This window comes from Neofelis nebulosa, chromosome 1 (genome assembly GCF_028018385.1).
Source record: "Neofelis nebulosa isolate mNeoNeb1 chromosome 1, mNeoNeb1.pri, whole genome shotgun sequence".
NCBI classification, from domain to species: Eukaryota; Metazoa; Chordata; class Mammalia; order Carnivora; family Felidae; genus Neofelis; species Neofelis nebulosa.
In genome coordinates, this window is record NC_080782.1 from 24,632,419 (window position 1) to 24,659,850 (window position 27,432).

Consider the following 27,432-nt stretch of genomic DNA (forward strand, 5'->3'; position numbering starts at 1 on the left):
TTCAGATACCGTACCAGTAAATACCACAAACATAGTCTTTCCCTGATCTGGAAAAAAAAAATCAATCTCATTACTTTGTAATCATACCTACAAAGTTAGATTCCCCTCTGCTTGGATGATATATATATATATATTATTATATAATATATAATAGTATTATGTTATTATGTTATTATATATTATTATATAATATATTATATATATATTATATATTATTATGTTATTATATATTATTATAATATATAATATATACTAAAGTTTAATATACCGTATGATATGATAATATCACTGAGAAACACAAAGTGATTTAAATTCATTTACTTATTAATCCTTGTAAGACTACTCTAAGATACAGGGGGAATAGATATTATTTACCCCAGAGAAAAATAGGCACTTAGTAGATAACTACCTATCTAAAGCCAATTTAAAAAAAAAAAAGAAAAAAAAGAAAAAAATAAGGAAAAAAAAAGCTAAAGGCTATAATTGTAGATGGTTTTACATTGCACTTGACATAGCTCAGAAAAAAAAAAAAATCAAAAGCAGCAGATTCATGCTTTCCAGGCATGCCCCAGGAATGGAAGATTCTCTTTTTATGTTAATCCACTCCCTTTGAGCCAAAAGCTGACAGTGCACAGACAACAAAGGGGCTGCTAGGTTTGCTGTCCAAAAATACTCACCACAATTTGTCAGGCTTCACATTAAACATGGCTTCTTACACATCACTGGCCTCTAAACATAAAAGATCCTGTTGGTTTCCCTAATTAAATACAGTGAGATCAAAGGTTCACCAATGTCTCTCTGACTATCTCACAGTATTTCAGAACTGAAAGCAAATGAGAAGTGTAAGAAAAATGTGTCAGAAGTTGCAGAGATTTAGCTTTCTTTTTGCTTCTTTACCTTTTTAAAATAAATAAATAAAGCCAGGACAGCCTATGAGTGTTGCTCATATTTCCTTTGTGTTTTCCCTTAATCAGATAATTGTTTTGACATCAGAGTTGAAAGAGTCTGAAGTGAAGAATATAGAGAGACCAGACATGTCACTTTTGTAGAAAAGATGGCATTGCACAATGGCCCAAAAATACCACGCTGAATATTTTTCTAAGTAGGAGAAGATCCCGCTGGAACAATGCATTTTCATAAATCTATAGCATTTTATAGAGGAAGATGCATTAAAATAAAATATGGCTGGCCTTGGATGACTAAACTCCAACTTCACTCATGAATCCATCCATAGATTATTCACAGTGGAGGTATTGTTTACAGGAAATTCCAGTGTCAGAGAGATGATCTAATCCTGATTCCTTAGGGATGAGTCAATATTGATTACTCTCAATAAGGGAACAATGACTAATAGATTTGGAAAGGGTCTTCTCTTTGAGGAGCATTATGTTTTGAAATATAAAAAAATTGAAAATAATTATGAAAGCTTTAAAGAAAATACCTTAAGACATACTCACCACCTCTATTTCTCTCTAAACACATTTAATTACTCTAAGATTTATAGAAATAAAAATTAAATAGCTTTGAAATTGTAAAAACACCTTTTATCTAACAGGTATTATATCTAATATGATAATTTATATATAATATGACCCTAAATTTACTTAGAAGACTTTGGTATGGGTTTTTTTTTCATGTGCATATAAGATAAATTAACCAAAAATTTAAATGATAAATAATTGTGAATGAAAAGTTACCGGGGAAAAAATGTAAATCCTGTATACTTCTCTTAGCAACAAAAATTATTTTTTTCAATATGCTTTTTATTAAAATGTAATAAAAATCTCTGCTAAAACCAGATGGTAGATGACATGATAAATTAAAGCCCCGCATAAGTGCGAATAGAAAAAAAAGAACTTGCTGCTGACATAAGTGACATTTACAATATCACATATGTTTTTTTCTAATGAATATAAGATGATCTTGATATTGCAAAAGACCTTTGTTCCAGAAGTGAAACAACTAGAAGAGGAAAAATGAGGAAGCAACTTGCAATTCTATAGAACTAGAAAATGCTATGACCTCTATTCCAATTTGAAAAATAATATTTGAATAGTAATAAAAAATTGACACAAATAGGAAGGATACTATTTTTAATTAAAATCTTCTCTTATGCCTCCTTATTCCTATTTGTCAGATAAAAAGTTAAAAAATTATGCCTGATATATTTAATACCTGCCTAAGTACATTCATTCTTATCAAATATACTCCAAATTATTACATGAATACACATATGGCTATGTTATAACTCCACTTACCAGTATTATGGAAAGGTCCCAATAAGTATTATGAGAGCCTATGAGGTTGGATTAAAACATACTTCATTTGAAATATTTCCCACCACATACCAGCTGTATGACTATGGGCATGTTACTGAACTACTCTAATCCTTGATTCCTTTTTCTATTATTGGAGATTTTATTAGTAATAGCGTAAAATAGGAGGTTTAAACAGGGTGTTGTAAACAACACTTAAGACAGTGCCTGGCATAAACTAAGCCCTAAGTAAAGCATTAGTCATTATTATTACAGGTCATAGGTTAAAATAAGTGCAGACAAAAATATAAATTAAATACTTCAATATTAAATAAAGGTCATTTACTTCTCAATTTTAAGTCTCATCTCTTAAGCTGTAACATAACCTGTTTTGGCAGACTCTCCAACCGTTGCTATCCGTGCCTGGCTGTGAAAACATCAATGGCTGTGCATACTGAACAGATCTCAGCTAACTCGGTAAACAAAATGTATAAAAATTTCAGGAATTGTTTCTTGTTAGAAATGGCCAATAAACTGCTTATTGCTTTGCAAATATTGAACCTGGGAAAATAATGCTACATCTGCTAAAAACTTATGGAGAGTAGCTGATGGCCCATTAAATATATAAATATACAAGGAACAAACAAGAATAATTGTGAGACCTTAAGAAATCTGGCCTTGGAGTACATTCATGACAAGCTAAAAAAAACAGGTGATATTTTGAAAAAACAAAAAAGACACAAGGAATAAATGATATTCTTTTCTTTTTAATTTTTTTACATTTATTTATTTATTTTTGAGAGACAGAGCACAAGTGGGGGATGGGCAGAGAGCGGATGGGACACAGAATCAGAAACAGGTTCCAGGCTCTGAGCTATCCGCACTGAGCCCGATGCAGGGCTTGAACTCACAAACCGCGAGATCATGACCTGAGCCAAAGTCGGACGCTCAACCCACTGAGCCACCCAGGCACCCCAAGGAATAAATGATATTCTTAAGTAAATCTTAGTTATATCTTAGCAAAATTCGACAGTTATGGAAATGAAAATATTTAAACTGAAAAGCCAGTGTCAGACGTCAAAGGATTTCAGGGCTGTCTAGCCCAAATATAGATTCAATTAGCCATATCTCAGTGGTAGCACCTACTCTTACTTAGGCACATGAGCAATATCTAACTTGGGTGGTAGTTTGTTTTAAGGTTAAAACAGAATTGGCATACTAGCCCAACTTAATCACTACACATTGACATAAATTAATAATAGAAGAGTCCTTAATCCAACCTAAGCAATAGTGAGGATTTGAACCCAACTCTTTTACAAACTAATACCTAGTTACACTTTAGTTGGTGCTTAATGAACAGAAAGGTCAGGGTTTAGTCTGGAAACTAATCTCACACGCTGTATTTAGTAGACAGTTTTTTTCCTAGCTGAATACCATTATGTCTCGTATATTAAAAACACAGTAAAAGAAGCTGATTTATAAATTTGTATGGATGATGTATCATTTAAAGTTCCCAGCAGGAAACAGATGGTCTTCAAAGTGTTTAAATGAAGTGAGTTTCACAAACTCTACACAGAGGTGAAGGTGAAGTTAAGGACACCAAGAAGAAATAGAGAAACACCCAGGAATTAGCAACAGCAGGAAGCTAGGACCACGCTGAGTGAAAGGAACAGAGAAGGTGCAGTGTTTCTGAGAGCCTGGCCAGAGCTAGATGTGTGGAAGAGGGACAGCCAAGAGGAGCTGTAGGCAGAGAGGAAGGGAAACACTGCCAGAATAGGAAGTATAAATACCCAGACCAGTCTTTTCTCATAGCTTTCGTCTGCTCTAACTGCCTCCCATTGGCTGAATCCAACATAAAGCCAAAGGACGAGGAAACCCACAAATGTTCAAACTTTCAGGGCAGAGAGGAGCTGAGAATAAATAAAGAGGTCTAGGGGGATAAAAAAATGAGGATATTCAGAAAAATAAAAGCACAGATGAATAAAATGTGATTGGATTGAAAGCTTAACTTATAAAGGGCCTGATAGTGATACTATAAAAGATGATAAAACTTTTCTTTATGGTAACTGTTCCACTATATGCATGAAATTGTTTCATCCCCACATTTCAGCTTTAAGTATTTTTTAATTCATACAAATGCGTGCAATAAAATGCAATTACAGCTCAATTAAAGTTCCAGTGCAATTATAGCACATTGAAAATAAATGGTACAAAACAAATCTTTGGAGTTGTTTTTGTTTGCATTTACTGGGATTTTGGCTCTTTTAAGTACCAATCTGTTATTAGAAATATATGGATATACATAGCTTTTGCTATGTAGTTTATCCAATAATAAATCATAATAAGCCATTTATCAGATTACTCCATTTAAATTATACACAAAAATCCAGGATTTGAAATGACAGAGAGAAGGTTAAGAAAAAAAACATTTATACATTCCAATTGAAGGATGCATGCACTGAAGGTTTGGTAGCATTTCAAAAATACGGCAAACATTCAGGGAGCTGAAAAACTCTCAAAATGTTCAAAGATGTCATAGACGTCAAAATCAATAAACAAATGCAAAATACTAATGCTGAATAAAACGTCTGCTTCATTTCCAACTATGACAACAAAAGCTCCATGCCCGCTTATCCTCCAGGTTAGCCTGGGTTTGAATGTTATGGGAGGTTAGAATCAGAGCAGCCTACTAAGAATAAACAAATATTACCTTGATTCCTATTATATTAAGGAATTCAAAGTATCAGATTAAGTGATGTTAGTACACAAAGAAGTCTACGTTATTGGTTCCTGTTTCTAATATGCTTATAATTTAAATAAGATGGGACATCAGGACATAAATATTCTGATTCTAATATTCTGTTCAGTAGTCCCAACCCGATGCACTAAGGCAGCTTTATAGAAGTTTTAGCCCCAGATTAAGAAAGTATTTTTTAGGATTATATCACACACACACACAAGGTATAATATTAAAATTGAATAAAGAACCATAAATTAAATATGAATAATCAGGAAATAATTTTAAAAGAAGTGGCATTTGAATTTTTTTTCATGTTTATTTATTTTTGAGACAGAGAGAGACAGAGCGTGAGCAGAGGAGGAGCAGAGAAAGAGGGAGACACAGAATCTGAAACAGGATCCAGGCTCTGAGCTGACAGCACAGAACCAGATGCAGGGTTCAAACCCACAAACCGTGAGATCATGACCTGAGCTGAAGTCGGATGTTCAACCGACTGAGCCACCCAGGCACCCCAAAGAAGTGGCATTTGAATTGAAACTTGGCATATATGTAATAATGAGCCAAGAAAAGGAGAAGAAAGAAAAGTAGGGTAAAAATAAAATTGTTTGAAGTACCTATAGAAGCATGTGTGTGTGTGTGTGTGTGTGTGTGTACATATACATATATATATGTATGTATGTGTGTGTATATATATATATAATTTTATTTTTTTTTTATTTATTTTTTTATTTTTTTTTTCAACGTTTTTTATTTATTTTTGGGACAGAGAGAGACAGAGCATGAACGGGGGAGGGGCAAAGAGAGAGGGAGACACAGAATCGGAAACAGGCTCCAGGCTCCGAGCCATCAGCCCAGAGCCTGACGCGGGGCTCGAACTCACGGACCGCGAGATCGTGACCTGGCTGAAGTCGGACGCTTAACCGACTGCGCCACCCAGGCGCCCCAATATATATATAATTTTAGAGTCCCTGAATAAACATTAACTTTCCAGAATAGGGATTTTAAAGGGAAGTAATGTGTAGTATGTATAGATAATGTTGCAAAAACAGGGTAAATCTAATTGTTAGTAACCTTTCAATGGCAATCATCCCAAAGGCATAACCTGGAGTTTATCTTACAGGCATTAGGGAGCCATTGAAACAATTTCTGTAGAGAAATGATCTGATAAAAGAGTTTTGAGATTAATTGGAACAGTTAGAGAAAAGAATCAGGGGGATAATATACTCCCAGAGGAAAATGAGAGTTTAAAGTTATAAACATTCATGGTAATGATATATAAGAGGGAAAATGTCAGAAGTATTTACAGAAAACAAGGTAGACTTGCTGTTTGTTTGGAACCAGACAACAGTGAAGGATGGGGAGTTAAAAATAACCCCGAGATCTCAAGCCATAGTGATTAGAATAATGTCAGACTTGGGAAAACCAAGTTGGACAGCTGGCCATAAACAGGAAGTGCTCTGGCCCTCAGGCCAAATGCAGCTCCTGAAGGAGCTTGCTCAGAGCAGCTTTGGAAAGGAAACTTCTGTTTCTGAATTCATTCTAAAATCTTCAGACTGTGCAGTGACCCCAGGGAAATTTTTAATCTTCCTGCGTTCAGTAGTCCCAACCTGATGCTCTAAGGCAGCTTTAGAGAGGTTTTAGCCCCAGATTAAGGAAGTATTTTTTAGAATTATACTCAAGCTTATATCCTATTGTAAATAGTTCGTGTCCTAAGATTCCCAGGATTCTGAGAAGCAGAACAGAAGCAATGGTGGTGGTGATGGTGATAGTGATGGTGAGCGCGGTGGTGGGCAACGGAGGACAATGAACATCTCAGCTTTCTCACAACTATTTACAACCTAAACCTGAGCTGAAGATTTGAATGTTCCCTTCCTAATTTACCAGATTTTTTTCGTGAAGTTCTAAGTTCTGGGAAGAAATATTTTGATCATATTAAACTGATCTGTAGCCAAATGCTAAGTCTACTATAAAAACTTTCAACACTGGCACCGATTATATTAACATATGTACGCTTATATTTTGCTTGTTGTATGGCTTCAGAGGAGAAGTAACTAAAAAATTTGCAAGGCAACATATACAACTCAGTTAGAAGGAGTCAAAGACATTAAACTCCTAGAGAAGGCACCGCAGTGTAGTTTCAGATGCTGAATCAGGAACTTTCTGTTATTACGGTTGTTCTTACAGTGAAAATATTTTTTGTCAAAAACTTAAGGAACATGTCACAACTCTCTGGATCCCTGTCTCTTCTCACAGGATCGTTTTAAGGATAACATGAAAAAAGGAATGTGAATTGCTTTGAAGAGTATAAAACCACATTCAATCATGATCCTCTCTACAGAGAGAGAGTACTGATAACTCTTCTAGGCACCAATACTGGTAATACTTTTTAAAAAATTCAATCAGTGTCCAGTGGTTCAGTGAAGAGAACAGAGGTCAGGCTTGATAGTTCAAAAGAGGGTAGTGCAGTTGGGATGCCTGGGTAGCTCAGTCAGTTGAGCACTCAACTCTTGATTTCTGCTCAGGGCATGATCTCACAGTAATGAGATGGAGTCCTGTGTCAGGCTCTGCACTGGATTGGAGCTTGCTTGGAATTCTCTCTCTCCCACTGTCTCTGTCTGTCCCTGCTCATGCTCTCTTTCTCTCTCTCTCTTAAAAAAAAAGAGGGTAGTTAAGATGGGGGACAAGTTCCTAGAGTCTTGAATGAGTTGAAAGGCAAATCAGGAATCATCAGCAAGTCTTATAGATTCAACTCTACAAGAACAAGAGAGCTGGTGTTACAGAGGCTGGGCTCTGAGACTACCAGGTGGCTGCTTGGCTAGAAGAAGGAAGGGTTAAGGAGAAACTGGCTTTTTGTTGGGAGTCAGAACACCTGAGGAGATGCAGCTACTCTTGGGGATGCTGTCTGAAGCAGAGAAGTTAGGGAGAAAAGTCTGGACTTCTCTATCTTTCCTGGTAGTGTCTCCTATTAGTGGAAATGGCATAGAAGCTTGTTGACAAAGAGCTCTGGAAAAGTAGATTTCAGGAATCAACTCACTACAAAATAGGGTGAACATGAAGGGATGAGGAATGGACCTGAAAGCAAATTATCAGCAAATACAGAAGAAAAAAAAACACTGAAATACTAAATAGAAATTACCATCTGGTCCAATTAAAACAAAAAAGCCTAAAATCAGTAAAATTGTACTAACTAGCTTTGTTTAAGCAGTTTAAAGGACTGGACTCTGACCAAGACTTGTCAATACAACTTCCATATATAATTGAAACTCTTCTCCTTGGTTTAGATAATAATTCTCCTTTATTTAGAAGAGTTTAATAATCTCAAATCTTTCCAATATATCACCTACACTCCTGTTTGATGAGTCATTATTCAAATTTAAATATAATAATTGGCAAAGATCTGATTAAAATCTTTAAATAACATGTGTTGACTGTAGGATTATGACCAAAATACATGGCAAAGCATTATAGTGTCCATGATGTAACCTTGCCTACTGCCATGACCTGTCATATACTGATCTACACTATCATTTAAAGTACCAGCAACTCCAAATTATACACATTTCCATAAAGTACCATTGTATGTCTCACCTCTGAGCCTTTTCTCATGGGTCCCACATTGCAATATCCTTTACCACCTTGCCTAAACTGCCTAAGGCATATTCATATTCCAATGCGTTCATATTCCAATACTCTTAGTTTAGCTTCTCCATGAGGTCTTTTCTGAAAACATCTTTCTAAGTAAAATTGATCACCACTCTTTTGTGCCTCTGCTAGTTCCCGTACACCTGCAATGGCAATTATGATAGTAGTTGTGGGATACCCCATCAGATGTTAAAATTAAATTTTAAAATTTTTCTCTAGTTAAGGAAGACAGAAGCTGATCAGTCTTTACTTTAAAGAAGAGTTACAGAATCACCTTAAGTTTCTAGAGGTAGCTCCACTGGAAGAGGTACATAGAATCACAGATTTAAGGGTAACCTCCCTTGGATGGTAAAAAAGTCCAGATTTCAAGGAAAGAAATTGCTAGAGACAGGAGGACATGACTATTGGGATTAACAGATATTAAAACATTACTAAATTGTGGCAAAAAACATTCTTGGGGTTAAGCTGGCATTCTGATACCTTTGCATGGAAATCCACACATGTGTGCTGTAGCCTTGGAAGACCAAATATGGTCATGGCAGAAGATTGCAATTCAATGAGCTATGTTCTCACTGAAGAACCTGGGAAGTCACTGGGACACTAACCCAATATTTCCAGCCTGTAGGTGGATGATTTCAAAAGCTGTGGCAGCAAAAATCAATAACAGAAGTGGGCAATTAAGGGATTACCAAGCGATAGTATTGTCTACCAATAGGGCCATTATAGACTTGAGCACACAAATGGAAAATTATTTCATTTTAATAAATGTATTCATAAATTTTCTGCTAAAATTCATATTGCTAAAATTTATGCTAATTAAGTATTGCTTATTTATAATGTATTGTTTACATGTCCACCCCTTCTTCTCAAGTCTATTTTTTTTTTTTAAGAATAAGACAGATTTTATTTACTTAGTGTCTAAACTGTCCGCCCTGGGTTTTGGAATCCATTACAGAATCAGTAATATTTTCACTAAAGAAGAAATTGACCATATAAATGAATGATTTCATTGATTTCATTTTTGTGACCCCCATGTGAATTCAAAGAGTATAATTCAACTAAAATTGTCTTTATATACATTAGCTTAAAAAAATCAAAGCATAAATAAAGACTATTATAAGTAGTTTCAGTGACAAATTATAAGGGGGTAGAGTTGCATTAGCAACCTACTCTTAACATACCATGTTAATAATTAGTTCATAATAATTAATTAATCTGGTATACAGAGTCAAAGTACATCACCCATTATCCAAGTCATTCATTTTCTAATACCGCTGACATATGAAATTACTAAATTTATGTGGGGGGAGTTTAAAAAAACCTAGGGCAATCTCCAGATATTTGTGAACTTACAAGAATACCTCAGTTTTATATGACTGAAGTTAAAGACTAAATAACAGATGTCATAAAAGAAGGGACAAAGGATACCATTCGGTTTATTTAAAATATACTAGATATTTTGGGTTATCTATAAGCAAGCCTTCCCTTCTAACTTGCTAGAGAACAAACAGCTAAAATAGAGTAACTATAGTAAAAGGCAGGGAGAGATAAGTGGACATGTGTTGACAAAGGGGCAAAACTTGAAGAAAATAGCCTACTTAAGTACATGACCTATTCTGAAGCCAGGGAACTGTACTTATTTTCAGTAGAGCAAAGGGTTCATTAACGAGAAAAAGTAAGAGATGAAGTAGGAAAAGTAACGTGACCCAAGAGTCACTTATGTGAGAAGCTCAAGCCCTCCATTCTGCCAGGATAACTTATCTTTAGGCTTTAAATAAAACTACTAGAACAAATGTAAAAGAAAACCCATTCTTTCCTCTGCATTTCTCCAGGGATTCAAAGAGAACTTAGGCTTCTCATCCTCACATCTGATTCTAATTTTCTGCTTCTACTTCTTAATTTCAGCAAGTTCTATTCTTACAGAATATTTTTCCAAATTGTCCTTTTTGGGGGGCACATGCCAATCACTTACATAAGAATGAAAATGTAGGAGGCTTTTATTGAAGTGTTGGAGTAACAGGAAGAATAAAGTGTAGAAAAGCATAAGAAAGGTCTTAAAATTAGATATTAGTAATCCTTTCTAGTAATAGAGCTACTGAAACAAAATGAACCATGAATTCAATGGCTCAAGTAAAACAGAACTTTATTTCAATTGCGTGTTAATAGTACAGAAATGAGTAGAAGAGGGCTGGGGTGGTAGTTCTATTTGTTCAAAGGGTGACTTTTAGTGTCCATTATTTCCCAGTCCATGAGAAGGGGGAAGAAAAAAGCCTAGAGAAAGTAGTGCCTTCTTTATATAGACAAACCATAACCTGAATACTTCTGGTCAAAACCCACTGGTCCCACATTAGTCTCCTTGTGACATCTATTTGTAAGAAAGGTTGGGAAATGTAGCTATTACTATGGCAGCCAGGTGCCTACCTAAAATTTAGGAGGTTCTATTTTTAATAAAAGGAATGCATTGGTCTCTCCTATGTTCTGTTACATAAAAACTAGTTTCTGGTATCTTGTTAGGATTCTCCTACCCTTGCTACCCCAAGATCTTCTCTTCCTTCCTACTTGCCTGAATAAGCTAAAATATCATCTTACTGTGTTATGCAAAGCAATTTACTGCATTTTATCTCACTTCTGCCTTCTCACAATGCCTTGAAGATTTACTGTCTCACAGCAAAAATCCCACTTTGGTATTTTTCTTAATAAAGAGTATATGCCCAAGTGAATTATTTTGTTTCTCCCTTAGGAAGTAGAAATTCAGATGGTAAGTTCTACAGAGTAATTTCTTTTTCTATACTATCACAGATAAGAAAGCTAATGTGGAAGACTGAATGCAACCATAAGATAGTTGCACATTAGGCAGTAGATTAAATGGGGTCCTTAAAGATTTCCATCAAGGGAAAGAACTTCCTGCTTTAGAAGGAAAATGAATCTGGCATTATATGCAAGTTGAATTGTAATAGGAGGGGTAAAAGCTGGATCCATTCAGAAATGTATCTGTATTCATAATTCTTTACAACATCAAATATATTTTTACCATTATTTTAAAAATTATTTTCCCCCAAATCTCTTATTCATCAGGTTAGCTTTTGCCTGGTCTAAAAGTATTGCCTAAATACACATGTAAGTACTGCCTTTTGTGCCCCTACTGAAAAGTGCCTTCTAAATAGAACCTCACAATCTCATTTTATTGGTTAATGAACACAGGACATTTAGTTAATAAACAATATGCCAGGAATTTTGCAAATTTCTGAAAATAATAAGTTTGATATAGATGATATACATAGATATAGATATAGATGATATAGATATAGATAGATATAGATACAGATAGATATAGATATAGATATAGATATAGATATAGATATAGATATAGATAGATATAGATAGATATAGATAGATATAGATAGATAGCTTTAATGCCACTAGAGGTTACAATTTCCTGAGAAGAAAGATAGGCAAAGAGACAATTATGACACAGTCTTGTAGATGTCTTATCAGAGGTTAGCAGTGGATGCTATAGGCTCACCTTGAAAGGGAACCCTTGAAAAAGCAGGGAGATCTCAGAGGAGTTGACACCTGTGCTTTGTCCTGGGGTATAGGAAAGAAACTCCTCCAAAGAGATGAGTTTCTAGGCTAGAAAGAGCTTAGATATTAGTGACATTAAGAAGATTATGTTGATTTGAATATTGTGCTAAGAGGACAATAAAGGAGATATGAGGCTGAGGGCTTTTTCAGTTTCCTTAAAACTTCTAAGTTTTTACGTGACAACAATAGAGAGCTATAGATGGGTTTTAAACAGTAAGTAACCTCAACAAAGTTTTATTTTAGAAAGATCATCTTGATGGGCATAGAATGCAGGAAACATGAAGGCACAGTGACAAAATCAAGACATGGTCCTGTATCAGGCTTGTGGTTGCTTCCCCAAGACCCATATGGCGTAGCCATGGAGATTGGCTAAAACTCTCACTTCCAGCACTAGATGCAACCACTGTTAAAATTCTGATATATAAACACACATGTATGTGTAATTTTACATAACATACATAATTAACATATACACATTTTGTAATATACAACTTACATATATATGTATATGTAAGTTTTTAAAAGTAATAATAGAACTCAACTTTGAGAAACAGCAGCAGCCAAGATGAAATGTTTCAGATCTATATCAGGTCGTTTACAATCTCTACACAAATCTCTCACGGCTTTCCATCACACACCTAACAGAAACCTCTTGGCCAATTCAACCAAACCCTCCTGATTTGACCAGAAGACATTTTCTTAGCTCAGTTCTTGCCACTTTTCACTCTCTATTTGGGTCAAGCCACTCAGGTAGTCATGACAGCGCAGACTTTGTCTATTTTACTCATCTAACACCAAAACACCTAATAAGCACTCAACAGATATTTGTGGGATAAATTTTGAGTGCATATATGCCATGCAAAGCAGCTATCTAATTATAAATATTTTTGATGTCACATTTACCAGAGCAAGGTGGTTCAATTGTCCAGACAATACTCATAAAGAAGTAAATTTTCCTCCACACTCAGAGCTACGAGCATTCCCCTGAACATTTTAGAAGGCAATATTGATGCCATCCCTTCTTAACGTTGTTTAAAGTGCCAAGATGAGACACTAAGGAAAAGGTGGGGCAGAAATTGACCAACCTGTAATGGCATAAACACTTAGTGCTTAAAAAGAAACATTTTACAAGTTAATACATTTACAAGCATTTCCATTCAGTGAAACAGTGAAAAAAGATATCATGTAAAACAACTCATGTAAAACATGAAACGCTCTTGTTAGTTTCTGCGAAGTAATAAGAATAAATATTACATAAGCCACACCCTCAGGAAGGTACGATCAGTTGATAAGATTAAGCTTAGTTGACAAATACTTATCAATACATATAAGTGATATGTTGTATATAACTCATAAGTTATAGATCAGAGTTGTGGCACAGACAGTAAATGGTGTAGCTGTTTAAGGGAGCAGAATAAATAGGTTTGGTTAATGGAAGATGGAAGGGACAAGAGAAAGGACAATGAAATTAAAAGCATGGAGCCAGTATGCATTAAAAGCTGGCCAACCTGGCCAAAAACTTGAAAATGCTGCATTTGTGAAAAAAAAATTGAAATTTAACAGGGTCAGAATATGAAGGGCTTAAATCAGGTCAGCATAAATGAATCAATATTTCTGATTGATTGATTTATGCAGGTTGGGAGCTGCAGGGATTTCTGTCATTATGACACCTGTTCTAGCATTTGAATTAACCTACAACTCAAATTATATTTGTTTTGCCCTAAGAATCTATGTTAATGTGTAAATAGCATATAAAATTCATAATCATGGGTAGACTAAAAAGATTTGTATAGAATACCAAAAAAAAAAAGAAAGAAAGAAAGAAAGAAAGAAAGAAAGAAAGAAAGAAAGAAAGAAAGAAAGAAAGAAAATAGAAAAAACAAAGGGTACCAATTGTAAAACACATTTTTAATATAAGAAGTGCTACCTAGGGGTGCCTGGCTGGCTCATTTGGTAGAGCATGTGACTCTTGATCTTGAGGTCATGAGTTCAAGTCCCACTAGGGCTCAGAGATCACTTAAAAAGTATGTGTGTATGTATGTGTGCGTGTATGTGTGTGCGTGTATATATATGTGTATATGTATATAAGTGTATGTGAACATATGTACATATATATATATAATGAAGTGCTACATAAATTTTATAGTTAATAAGGTGAAATTTAACTTCTTGAGAATGTGGTAAGTTTATTTCAGAAAATACACTGTCTAGGCTTTATGTAAAGAAATGCTGTAAGGAAATATATTTGTTGTTTATTAACTAGAAGAATTAAAATTCCATAGTCAAAGTGGAATTTAAAGCTCTCTGAATTTTTAATTCTGGTGATGTCTTTATATCTTAATCTTACTTTATTTAATTTAAAGTTAAGATTCTATAACATTAAAACATATTAATGGATCTTTCTTCTTCCCTTCCTACCCTTCTTCCTCTCTCCTCCTTCCCTCCCTTCCTTCTTTCCTTCCTTCCATTCCCCCACCTCTCTTTTTCTGTATCTTTCTTTCTTTCTGATTGAATGAGAAAAACACTGCTTCCTAACAAGTATACCATGGTGTTTCATAGTGTATTATAAATTTGTTGGAAGATTTTGATTATTTTTTACACTCATTCAAAAATTTACATTTGTAATTATAGCTGAACACTATGTACAGCTTTTTTCTGAAAAATCTTGTATTTAGAAGTTATTATTTAGGTCTTCAAAGCTTTATTTTTAGTATCTGCCATGAAAAAAAAAACATTTTAACATTTAAAACAATGAACATCTCCGCTGATTAACACAATTAATCATCCCAGGTAGTCTTATTACTTCAGTCAATTTTCTTTTTTAATTATCAGTGGAAAGTTTATACGTGAGTATTTAAATTATTCAGCTTTGCTTTTGATTTCATGTGCTTTTATTTTTCACATTTTTATTACACCTGTAAGATTTTACAGATAATACCCACTGATAGAAAACAACTCAGTAGCCACAATACTATGTAGGACATCTCTCTCTGACCTTCTCATTAGATCATTTCAATCAGTGAGATTAGTACTTCAGTAATAGTCTATTTATCAAAAGTACAATTCTTTATCTGGCACAGATGCTTTTATTGCACTAGATTAATCTACTGAGGTTAGGTTCCACATAGTTAACAGCACTACTTATAATCCTTGAGGAAAATGATAGGAAAAAAAGATTATTTTTCCCACAAAGACATATCAAAACAAATCAATTTAAAATAAAATCTTAAAATATTCAGCTTGGTAGTTACCACAAGAGACACTACTTTAGACTATCTCAGCAACAGTAATCGTATGTTCAAGTCATATATTGTTTTGTTTTTACTGAGAAGCTATCCATATGTAAAATTAAACCATAAACTTGATTATATTAAGTGGCATAAAGATAACAATATGCACATACTGCAGTGGTTGAATTTTGAAAATATCCAATGTCAGTAAAGATTTGAACAATAGAAAAATGTCTTCAGCCTTTTGCTACTGCCGACCTATGTGAAAAATGCTCCTCATTGATGGGGAGTATATGAAATTAGAAGAGAATTTTTAAAAAGGGTTGACTAATCATAGTATTTTTTAACATTCCAAAGACCACATTTACATTTTTTATACTGAAATTACTGTAATCATGCTGAAATTCTATAATTGTTCTATAGACTTGGAAGCCCAGAAGCTGCTGTGGATTTTGACTATAAACTTGGGGTGGACGCAGTTCAGAAGGACCCTCCCAAAATGTTCCTCCTGGGAGTAGACAGAAGATGTACTACTCAAAAGGATTTGCCAGAGGACTGTTTCATTATTAATTAGGGTATGTAGCAGGTTTACCTATTTATGATAAAGGAGATAACTCAAGAACACCCACATGCAAGAGAAACATGGAGCAAAGTACGGGGGACTGAACACAGCATTCAACACGCATGCTCTGTCCAAAAGTGTCACCCTCCAAGTGCTTGAATGTGGTCACCAAGCCGAAATTCCCTGTAATTGCATTTTACTTTTTTTTTTTTAAATTCTTTTAATGTTTATTTATTTTTGAGAGAGAGAGAGAATGAGACAGACAGATAGACGTTGCAAGAAGAGGAAGGACAGAGAGAGAGGGAGACAGAATCCAAAGAAGTTTCCAGGCTCTGAGCTGTCAGCACAGAGCCCAATGCGGGGCTCGAACTCATGGAATGCGAGATCATGACCTGAGCCGATATGGGTCGCTTAACCGACTGAGCCAGCCAGGCGCCCCTCCTGTAATTGTATTTTAACATGAAGTTAAAAACAAATCTTAATATAACAAAGGTAACGTTTACAGGTGGAAGTTCAATTTTCTTATTAAAAAATGCATTTGCTCTGAAAACCAATATTGCACTGTATGTTAACTAGAATTTAAATAAAAATATGAAAAGAAAAAAATTGAATTTTTTGCAAATGCAATATTTCAATATTTTATAGAATTTATATTTTATACAATTTGGTTATTTATATAAGTATATAAAATTTATTATGTTAACATACACACACACACACATACACACACACTTATATAGAGTGCTTCAGATCTCTTTCATTTACCATATAAGTACAATCATTTTTTAAGCATGCTAGATGTAAGTTTTGCAAACCACTGGTATAGTTTAGCTATAATTTCTTTCATATATATGTAAACAGATCCAACCCATGATAGATTGCAAATGAGTTTTTCTGCTGGATCATTTTGCATTTTGTCATCTCCATCATTTTTCCAAATTCTCCAATCTCAAACTGATCTTAATTGCAAAATCTAGTTAAGTAGGATTATTGTTTTGTTCTCTGCTTTACCCCATTTCCTATAACACAGTCATTCAAAAATGAATTTCAGTTGAATACAATGTTTAATGAATGTAAGAATGATTTGCCTGATTTGATCACAGTTTTCTCAAGCTACTAGTAATGTTAGGAACATTTGAGAGAATAAATGAGAATTAGACATTCCCTGTGTCAACCGTAAGAGTAAAGCATATTATTTCAATACTCCTGTTAATCCAGTAAGACATTTTCTTGTTCCTAACAAAACTTAAGTGAGCCGTGACAGGTTGCCATGAACCTTATTAGTTTTCTATTTCCTTGTTTTCTATCTCATTGTCATTTCAACATTGACATTACTGTGCAGTAACTTCCCTTTCATATGTCCTTTCAGAGCCAAGAGGTATTTGACAATCGGAGACTGTATAGTGTTATTTTGAGGGTTAACAAATGAAAGGAACTTTGTCCTTCATGCGTATGTTTCCGGATACAAGCTAGAGAAAAGGCATGAATGCAACTTAGTAATACAAATAGTCTAAAAGTAGATTCTTTTCTTTTCTTTCTCTAGTTGTTTCAGCAGACAAAATATCTGATAACATCAAGATTTATATCCTTTTCAGAAAGCTGATAGAATTAGTCATTGCTTTTCAAAAGTAATTATCAAGGACAGCTAAAATCCAGTCTCCTGCATTTTCGATCATGCCCAGAGCCTAAATCTCATGAAAGCTCTTTAAGTCAGAATGGGAAGCTTATGAGAATTTTCCTAACCAAAAGAAAAAGAAAAAAGTCTTAGCCTGGGGATGATAAACAAAATGATTTTTTGCAAGCAGTTTGAAAAAATATGCTTCATGCAATTATGATATGTAAAGATATTTCAAAGATTCAATTTACAGGCTTCTAATTTAACTTTAGAAAATTCTTGTAATTCATTATCAGTTTAAACTAAATTAATTTAAAATTCTAGCCTTAAAAATAAATCTTTTCTTGTCTTTTATACACATACAGACTGCTCTGCCCTCACTGACCCCAGACCAAAAGACAAGTTCTCTTTCTATTAAATGAAACTTTGTTTAAAAAAAAAAGTCATTTTAAAATCAAAGTTAGATGAATAATAGTAAACCTTATCCTGTCATTTTTACTATTGAAACTTAGGGCTACAGAAGGCTGCTCAGGGATATCCTGTTTTTAGAAAGTTTAATCAAGTTTGGCAGCCTGTGTAGGAGTAGACATCATAGAGCAGTGTAAAGAATCTCCTTCCCGATGGGTGGTTGCACATGAAAGATCTTTGGAAAAGTAAGTTTTGTTTTATTCCTAAGTGAGAATAGCTCATGAGAATGTCTCTGAGTTACTTAGAAGAAACCATGAATCTTGAACAAGACTGAAAGGCAGGTGGTTATTTTATGTCCCAAACACTTTACCATTTGTAATCTGTGGGTAAGTAAGTGCTTTATCTTTTTACTTGACATTGGCCTTTAGAAAGGGTGAATTTTAAAATACTCAATAACTTGTGGAACATATTAAGGAACGTTGTCTTTCAGTTTTCATGTTTGGGTTTTCAGTCCCTTCCTATCTCTGTTACTGATCCAAATTAAAAAAAAAAAATGGCCTACTTAGGATTGGATCATATCAAATAGAATTATATCATTCCCAGTCAATTTAATATCAATTTTTTTCCATAAAAAAGATGGTTTTAGGGGCACCTGGCTGACTTGGTTGGTAGAGTATGCAACTCTTAATCTCGGGGTTGTGAGTTCGAGCCCCACATTGGGTGTGGAGATTACTTAAAAACAAAATCTTAAGAAAAAAAGATTATTTTAACTTTTGGGGAGGGGTTTTAGAGAGGATGTTTCATACACAATCCATACTTTATATAATGACTTGTAAGTGTGGAAATGGATCACATCACCTAGTTTTTTCGATCATCAGTCAGGCAATGCATAAAGAATAAAAGAAAAGTAAAAATCCATTCTTGTTTAAAAGACCTTCAAAAGAGAGTCACTGAACTTTTTCACTGTCAGAAAGTATTTTACTACTAGCTAACTCAAATCCGTCATGCTTAATATTAAGCTTAGTTTCCCTTGTTCTGCCTTCAATTTAAGAAAAAATATTGATTACCATACTTCCACAAAGCCCTTTATACATCTGAAGATTTATTAAATCATTCCTTTTTCAATAGTTAAGTTCCTAGTTGTTTTTTTTTTTTTCAATACTTTACTCAACTCCTCTCTTTCCTTGAAACACTTCCCTATGTTATATTCCTTACCTTGGAATTCTACTTTTTAGTTGACAAAAATTCATAATACCAGGGCAATGAGAAAGCGTTTTGGTTGAGGACTAATATTAACTATACTAATAATCAACAAATGGTGCATAACAATTTATTGCATTGTATTTCAATTCATAAATACTCCCAATGCCCTTTTCCTTTTGAAAAGGAATGAAGTTTTGTTAGGTAAAGGAATATATATTCTCAGATCTATTTTTGATAACTTTTCTTCTCTTTGGTAATATCACTTTGGGTGTTTTTGGTTTTTTTTACTTTTACAATCTTACAATCTATATTTTATCATCATTTTAGTCAAGGGTACTTTGGCTATCCCCTCCATAGCTCACCATGCTATATTCATAGCATTTTTAGTAGAGTCAACCATTTTGTACATTTGGAACTAAAAATATATTTTGTGGATGATTCTCCTGCAATTTGGTTACCTGTGTGGTAGAGCTTAAAAAGAAGAATTTTAGGGGCACCTGGGTGGCTCCAGCGGTTAAGCGTCTGACTTGGGCTCAGGTCATGATCTCTTATTTTGTGAGTCTGAGCCCCACGTCCAGGCTCTGTGCTGACAGCTCAGAGCCTGGAGCCTGCTTCGGATTCTGTGTCTCCATATCTCTCTCTCTCTCTCTCTCTCTCTCTCTCTCTCTCTCTCTCAAAAATAAACAATAAAAAAAGAAGAAGAAAAATTTTCTTTCTAAATGTAGAAGTTTCATTTTTTTATATTTAAATGAGGTAAATAGAATGCCATAGTTTTAAACTATTGTTCAATGTTATAAAATTCTATGAAACTGAACATTTAAAAAAATTGTTTACATTTATTTATTTTTGAGAGACAGAAAGGCAGAGCACAAGTGGGGGAGGGGCAGAGAGTGAAGGAGACACAGAATCCGAAGCAGGCTCCATGCTCTGAGCTGTCAGCACAGAGCCCAACGAGGGGCTGGAACCCACAAACTGTGAGATCATGACCTGAGCCGAAGTAAGACGCTTAACTGATGGAGCCACCCAGGCACCCCTGAAATTGAACATTTAACATAGTTTAGTTATCACCCAATTAAGAACAATATTTAGGGAAACCAGAGTGGCTCAGTCAGTTAAGTCTCCAACTTCAGCTTTCAGATCATGATCTCACCGTTCATGAGTTCGAGCCCTGCATCGGGCTCTGTGCTGACAGCTCAGCTCTGTGCTGGAACCTGCTTCAGATTCTGTGTCTCCTTCTTTCTCTGCCCCTCCCCTGTTCACACTCTATTTCTCTCTGTCTCTCGAAATAAACAAACATTAAAAAAAATATTTAAAATCAATTAGAACAAATAATTGATTGTTTGACAAAACTAACATTATACATAAATATATTGGTGTGTGTATATATAAACACACACACACACACACACACGCACGCGCGTTCTGACACTACTGGTTTCCATATCCAGGGTCCCCTTTTCATGTACTAACAAATAGTTATTTAAATGTTGCAATATACTCAGCTGAAGTTGAAATCTCCTGGTCTTCCTTGATACTCAGTATACCACGTGACTCTGTCATTTCCCAAAAGTATTTAGAAGTATATATTTGTTAGGTAGTCAGTCAGTTGGGACATACTCTTCAGCCCTTGCTTTCTGTTGCTTGCAATGGAATGAGATGGAGTTCTAACATCCACCTTGGACATAAAGTAATCTCAAGCATGGAAACCAGCGCTATGTATGAAAAGGCTGAAAGATAGAAGGTGCCTGAATTCCTGATTACCATAAAATCATTAGAATACCACAGGACTTCTTGCCTCTGTCTTGGTTTCTTTGAGAGAAAATAAAATCTTATGTTTAAACCATTTATTAAGAGTCAAGAAATGCTACCAAAAGAGTAGAAACAAAAGTGGGTGTTTCATTTCTTAGTTAAAATTATAAAGTATAGTGAACACTGTGGTGCACTGCTCAAATGCTTCCTCGGCTTTAAAGAACTTAATGCTTTGACTGTTGGGACTGCTGCCAACTCAAAGAACGGCGCTTTGTCTAAAAAGAGTCACCCTACTTAAGGTCACACCCCTTTTTGGGGAGCAACTGGCATCCAGTGGCTGGTTACTGTGGGTGTACAAGTCCCCAGTCCCAATGTCCCCAACTAGGAACAACTCAAGGTCATTCCAGTGTCAGAGCTCTCCATGGTGTCTGCAGAGGCTTCTGTTAAGCTTTCATGGAAGGCTAGCCTTTTCCTCCCCCATTCTTTCTTCCTTCCCTTCCCTCAAGGCTATGATTGTTAAAGCATGCCCTAATAACTTCCTACACACTACTCTTCACTACCTCAGAGTCTGTTCCTAGAAAATCTGATCTGCAATGGTATTAATAGAAGGGTTAAAGATTAAGATACAATTAGAAAATTTGGTTGCAATGGTGAGATCAGCATTAGCGTTAAAAAACTCATTCTTCATCTCTCATAAGTGCACATATTATTTGGAGTTTGGTGGTAGAAGCCAAAACAAATAAAAATAGGAAGAATTAGGGGCACCTGGGTGGCTCATTAGTTAGGCATCTGACTTCGGCTCAGGTCATGTTCTCAAGGCCCGTGAGTTTGAAGCCCCGCATTGGGCCGTGTGCTGACAGCTCAGAGCCTGGAGCCTGCTTCAGATTGTCTGCCTCTCTCTCTGCCCGTCTCCAGCTCTCTTTTCCTCTCTCTCTCAAAATAAATAACCACTAAAATTATTTTTAAAAAATACGACGAATTAAAAGAACATTTCACTTTCCAATTATCATCTTAGAATTTTTTGGAATATTTTTCATCATGTGTATATAAAACTTCAATTAAAGAAAAATAACAGAAGTCCATCAGATTTAGCATATTTTTGAGCATGTGCTAAAACTAATACACTTCGGTATTCACAAAGGAAAAAAATAAACGTTCTGAACAAGTCTTCACCCTGGAGAAGTTCTTAAGGACATAAATAGTATTTTTTCCATCAAAAGGAAAAGTGTTTACAACTGAAAACAGTCTTCCTAGCTATTATTATTAGGAAATGATGCTTACTCATGCAGACAATTGAAATTTGAGAATTGACAGAGTTTAATGTGGTGATCCTTGTGGTGCATTTCCACTCAAATATAAGTGCAAATAGCACTGTGATATTAAAGGGCTTGTCTTCTCTGGATGTCAATGAACATTTCTCCAGTAGGCACTGTAGTTATGACTTGATCTATATCTCTGTACGATGCCAACTAATCAAGTAAAGTTTTCCCTTGCCATAAAAGGTTTTGTGAATTTCACAGCAGAGTCATGATCATGTTTTTTAAAATGCAAAATGACATTTCCGTTCTTCTTGAGCAGGTACTGACATTTCCCCTTGAGCCTTCCTGAAGCCCCTTTCCTCATAAATATCCTACCCCTCCTTAAATAGAGTTAAAAGTCATTTATTTTTTATTAAAAATGACTGCAATAAAATCAAGCTTTTTCTGAGGATGAAAATTATGCTAACCCAATGTACACATTTCACACAAAAAATGTTTGCAGGCAAGAGTCCTAAGTATTATCTAATTATTCTCTTTTCTTTCACAAGCTTAATATCTACTCTGAAAAGCCCTCTATTGTTGAAATAATACCCTTTTTTCAGTTATAGTTGTTATCATGATAGAAGTTAGGCAATATTGAAATATCTTATGTTGTCAAAACATATTTTCAGATCATCCAGTGATCTTATAATCGCTCAAAGCACAAATCAATCACATTTGCATGATAACAATATTCTAAAAAGTGGAACATACTCATGTCAACAAGTAATTGGTTGGCTAAATTAAATCAGCTTTACTTAAACTACTTTGTGTGAATAAAGCATTTTTCAATTCATTGAAATTAGAGACAAAAATACCAAATCAAGCACAGGATATAACGTTTTTTTTAAAAAGTTTATCATATAATATAGCTTTGAATGTGTTTTCTTTCCTTTTCTATCTCTTTCACTTTTTCTTTTTCTACATACATATACTTACTTATTTATATATGTGTGTATATATATAAACACATGTAAATGGGTAGATAGATATAGATATAGATATAGATATAGCCATAGACATAGATATACAGAGAAAGAGAGAGAGATTTATTTGAAGGAATTGGCTCATGCAGTTGTGGAGTCTGGCAAGTCCAAAATCTGTAGGGTAGGCAGCAGCTTGGACACCCAGGGAAGAGTTGATATTATAGCTCAAGTTTAAAGACAGCCTCAGGGCACTATAATCATTTATTTTAAATCATTCCACTGAATGCATGAGGCCCACTCACAGTACAGAAACTAACATGCTTTCCTCAGTCTACTGACTTTGTCGTTAATCTCAATCTAAAAGTGACCTTCACGGATCTAGGCTAGTATTTGACCAAATATCTGGGTGCCATGGCCCAGCCAAGTTGGCACGTAAAATTAACTTCTCCTCTTCACCCTCCTCCTCCACCTTCCACAAGAATATTTGGCTTTCATTTTCATTTTCTCTATGAAACATTCTTCTGGTCAGTATTAATTGTTTCTGATATGATAAATTTTGCCAAAGTTTCTCTACATTTTCCTTTATGGGCTAGTTCTTTTTTTTTTCTTTAATTAATCATTAAATGAGTTGCAATTTCTTAGGCTATATATTTGTAGAAGATTTCTGTGGAAATGAAAGGATGAAGTAATGCAGAGCCATATGCTTTCTCCTTCCCTGCTAGTCTAGAGACAGCATCTTTCCAATATGGCTTATCTGTGTGAATCCCTGTGGAAACTGTCCTTCTCTGTTTCCCATAACCAGAGTAAGTGAAAGAGTGCTTCTCTTACCATTCTTGTATTCTCCAATTTCCCACAACCTTTGCTAAATATTAAATATAGATTTTGTATTTTAGAATGAGTCGATTACCTTGGATTTCTGATGGTTGCCATCACGTCTCCCCCTCAACTTTTTGCATTCTTTCATCCTTTGTTGAACACAGTTCAGATACATGTAAAACTAATAGTAATGAGATATGGGACAATGAATGTTCTAATTATATGAAATTCTTGAAAGAACAGGGGAGGGATTTAGAGATTATCTTTCCACAGGTAGATGTGAAAATACAAGGGGATAGTCTTCATGTGTTAACAAAAGAGATTATGCTGAGCCAGGAAGTTCAATATTTGGGTGGTTATGGTAGAATCACTAAGTTTCCTACTGTTGGGGTCATAGTCAGTGTAAATAACAGACGTGTTCACACATCCAACTAGCCTTACTTCTACCCATAAGTCATAGTTTCTGAGTCCAGTAATAGAAGACAACAGGTATATTTTTCATAATACTTTGAATAAATTGGCCTGGGTTGTCATCGTTTGAGGAACTTCAACAGTTTATGTTCTCCCTAGCACTGGCTAAAACCATATCAACAAATGTTATCCAAACTTTCAATAATATTTTTTAAAGTTGTTAATAGATTTCTTCCTTTGATTCATGCACGGGAAGAAATACATGTTGATGAACAGAAATTTGTGGACATATGCAGGTAGACTAAAATACTTTCTAAAAATTTTAAATGAATTTAGGACAAAACTTCTTTCACTTATATGTTTGCAAATAATCAGATAGATTTATTTGGAAATAGCTTCTTTTTCAGGCTCTTATGGTCTTGCTAGCTGTATCAAAATTTAGAGGAATGTGGTATTTGCAATCCTTTATTAAAATCTAATCTTGAGACAGTCTTGGCCTACTTTTAAAATTAAAACTTTTCATATTTTAGTAAAATTCAGCTGAATTTTTAGTTATTGCTATCTTTACAGGAAACTTCTCTTATTTACTATTGAGCCACCATTTCCTAATTTATGCAGGTTAAAAAATTTTAATAACATAACTATTAAATCCTGCTGCTTTTATTTCAAGAAAATCAAAGCAGACTGGAACAGCATAGATAATATATAGTAATTCATGAATATACTAACAAGAAGATCTGCTCTGATTATAATACATTGAGCATTAATGAATTTATTCCTATCTTAGAATCAAGTAACTTTTCTTTTGCCTCCTTGTGATCCCCACCACACAAAAGCACTCAATGGTTAAACTTCAGATGACAACGTTTTCAGCTACAGATATTTGGAATTAAGCAAAATTGAAGCCTAAAATTATGAAAAGAATATTCACTGAATTTACACAAGCCTATCATTAACTAGTTGATCCTGATACTAACTAGTTGGTTGACTTTAGAAGTTGTAAAATTTTATAAAATCCTCAAGGCCTCTACATTTCATTTTACTTATAGTACAATCAATTTTCTTGAAATAAAACCAACAAGATTTTCTGGTTACATTATTAAACAATAAACCCAGTATAATACTATTAAAATATTAACTTGAAATAAATTATTTATATCCATTATAATGATATAGTTAAGCACTTTCAAGTCTCTTCATAGCCAGTATTCTCCCTATTTATGATGAGAGAGATAAATATGTTAATAAAGTGGACTTTCATCAACATTTGCATTTCCAAATATTTATAAAGAGTAAACAAAGATTATCTAAGATTAGACATAGGAATAGAGCGAGTGTGGGTGTAGAGGGAACTGGATGGTTAAGGTTAGTATGGTGGAAACTATCCAAGCTCAGCCCAGGTCCCCTTAGATCCCTTGTCTTTGGTATGTGACACTTGCCCAGCTTTATAGTGTGTTTGATTTTATAAGCAAGTCCTCAGCTGCAACTGTTGTTGGGAGACTGCCCTCGGGGTACTGGAGCAGATTTGCTTATACAAGCAGAGAGAAGAGAGGTAACTCACAGTCATCTCTTAGTCAATAAATAATGAATGCAGGTGTACACCCAGCTCTTGTTCCCAGAGCCAGAAAAAAGAAACGTCTCATGTAATTTCTAGCTGAGGTTGGGACAGTGCCAAAAATTGCACCCTTTGTTGACTTGTGCCCCTTCCTTCTTCTCCTTCCTCCACTTCTTTCTTGGTTTGCTCAGAAGTGTTTCCTTAATGTGTTACATACAAACGAATCCTCACCTAAGGATCTGCTGCTGGGGAACCTCTTGTGATGCCTTTAAAAACTAGAGCAAGCAGGACATGGAGAAGTTTGAATGAAAATCACCATTTAAGTACTATCTGTATTTTTTTTTAGAAAACAACCTAAAATTTTCATTTTTATCTTCATTAAAACCACCTAAATTACCAATTGTTTATAGAAACTGAGAGTAAAATGATAATGCCTCAAATGAAATTGTGGAGGAAATGAAAGGCTTTGTGAAGAATTACTAGGTAAATTACTAGATAATTTCAACAGTGAGGGAAGAGTAAACAATAACAACAACAAAATGTAAAGTTAAGAGTATTTTGTAAAGTTATTAGTTTAAATACAACCATTAGGGGAAAAAAACCCTACAACCTTATAGAAAATAATGGCATGACAGATTTAAAATAATGAATGAAAACTTAAATATGAAGTCAGATAAATGTTAAGATATTAAGATGAAACCACAGCTTAGAAACATCAGGAATGAAAAATGCCACCACAGATATTTTAGACATTAAAAAGATAATAAAAATTCCCTTTTCTGGGAATGGTGGGTTAAGAGTTTATTGAAAACCTGCCATGAAGAAAACATTTGTTAAATTAAACACAAGAACTATTAATGTAAAAAAATGATGACTGGACATTAAATTTAAGAACTGCTGCTAATCAAAATCACCATTAGGGTAATGTAAAAGTAAACCACAGATTAGGAGAAGAAATTAGCAATACATATATTCAAAAAAAGACTTACATCAGAATAATGAAGGACTTTAAAACCAGTAAGAAAAAGACAACTCAATTAAAATGTGCTAAAGACTTAAGAAGCTACTTCATGTAAAATGTATGTCTATAAATATTCAGTAAACATTTGAAGTTTTGCTGAATTGCATTAGTCATCATCAAAATGTTAACTAAAACCACAGTGAGAGACCACCAAACACTCGCTAAAAAGGTTAAAAAAATGAAAGACAAAAAAATACCAAGATTTGGTGAAAATGTTGAACAACTGAAATTCTCATACTCCAGTGGTAAATAGGTACAAGCATTTTATGAAAATATATTTACTAAAATTAAGCAAGTAAATTCTCCATTATCCAACAATTCCACACCTAGACATAAAAAATATATATACTAGAATGTTCTTGGTAGTTCTATTGGAAATAGCCAATAATGGAGGATAATACAGATGCTCTTCTACAGTA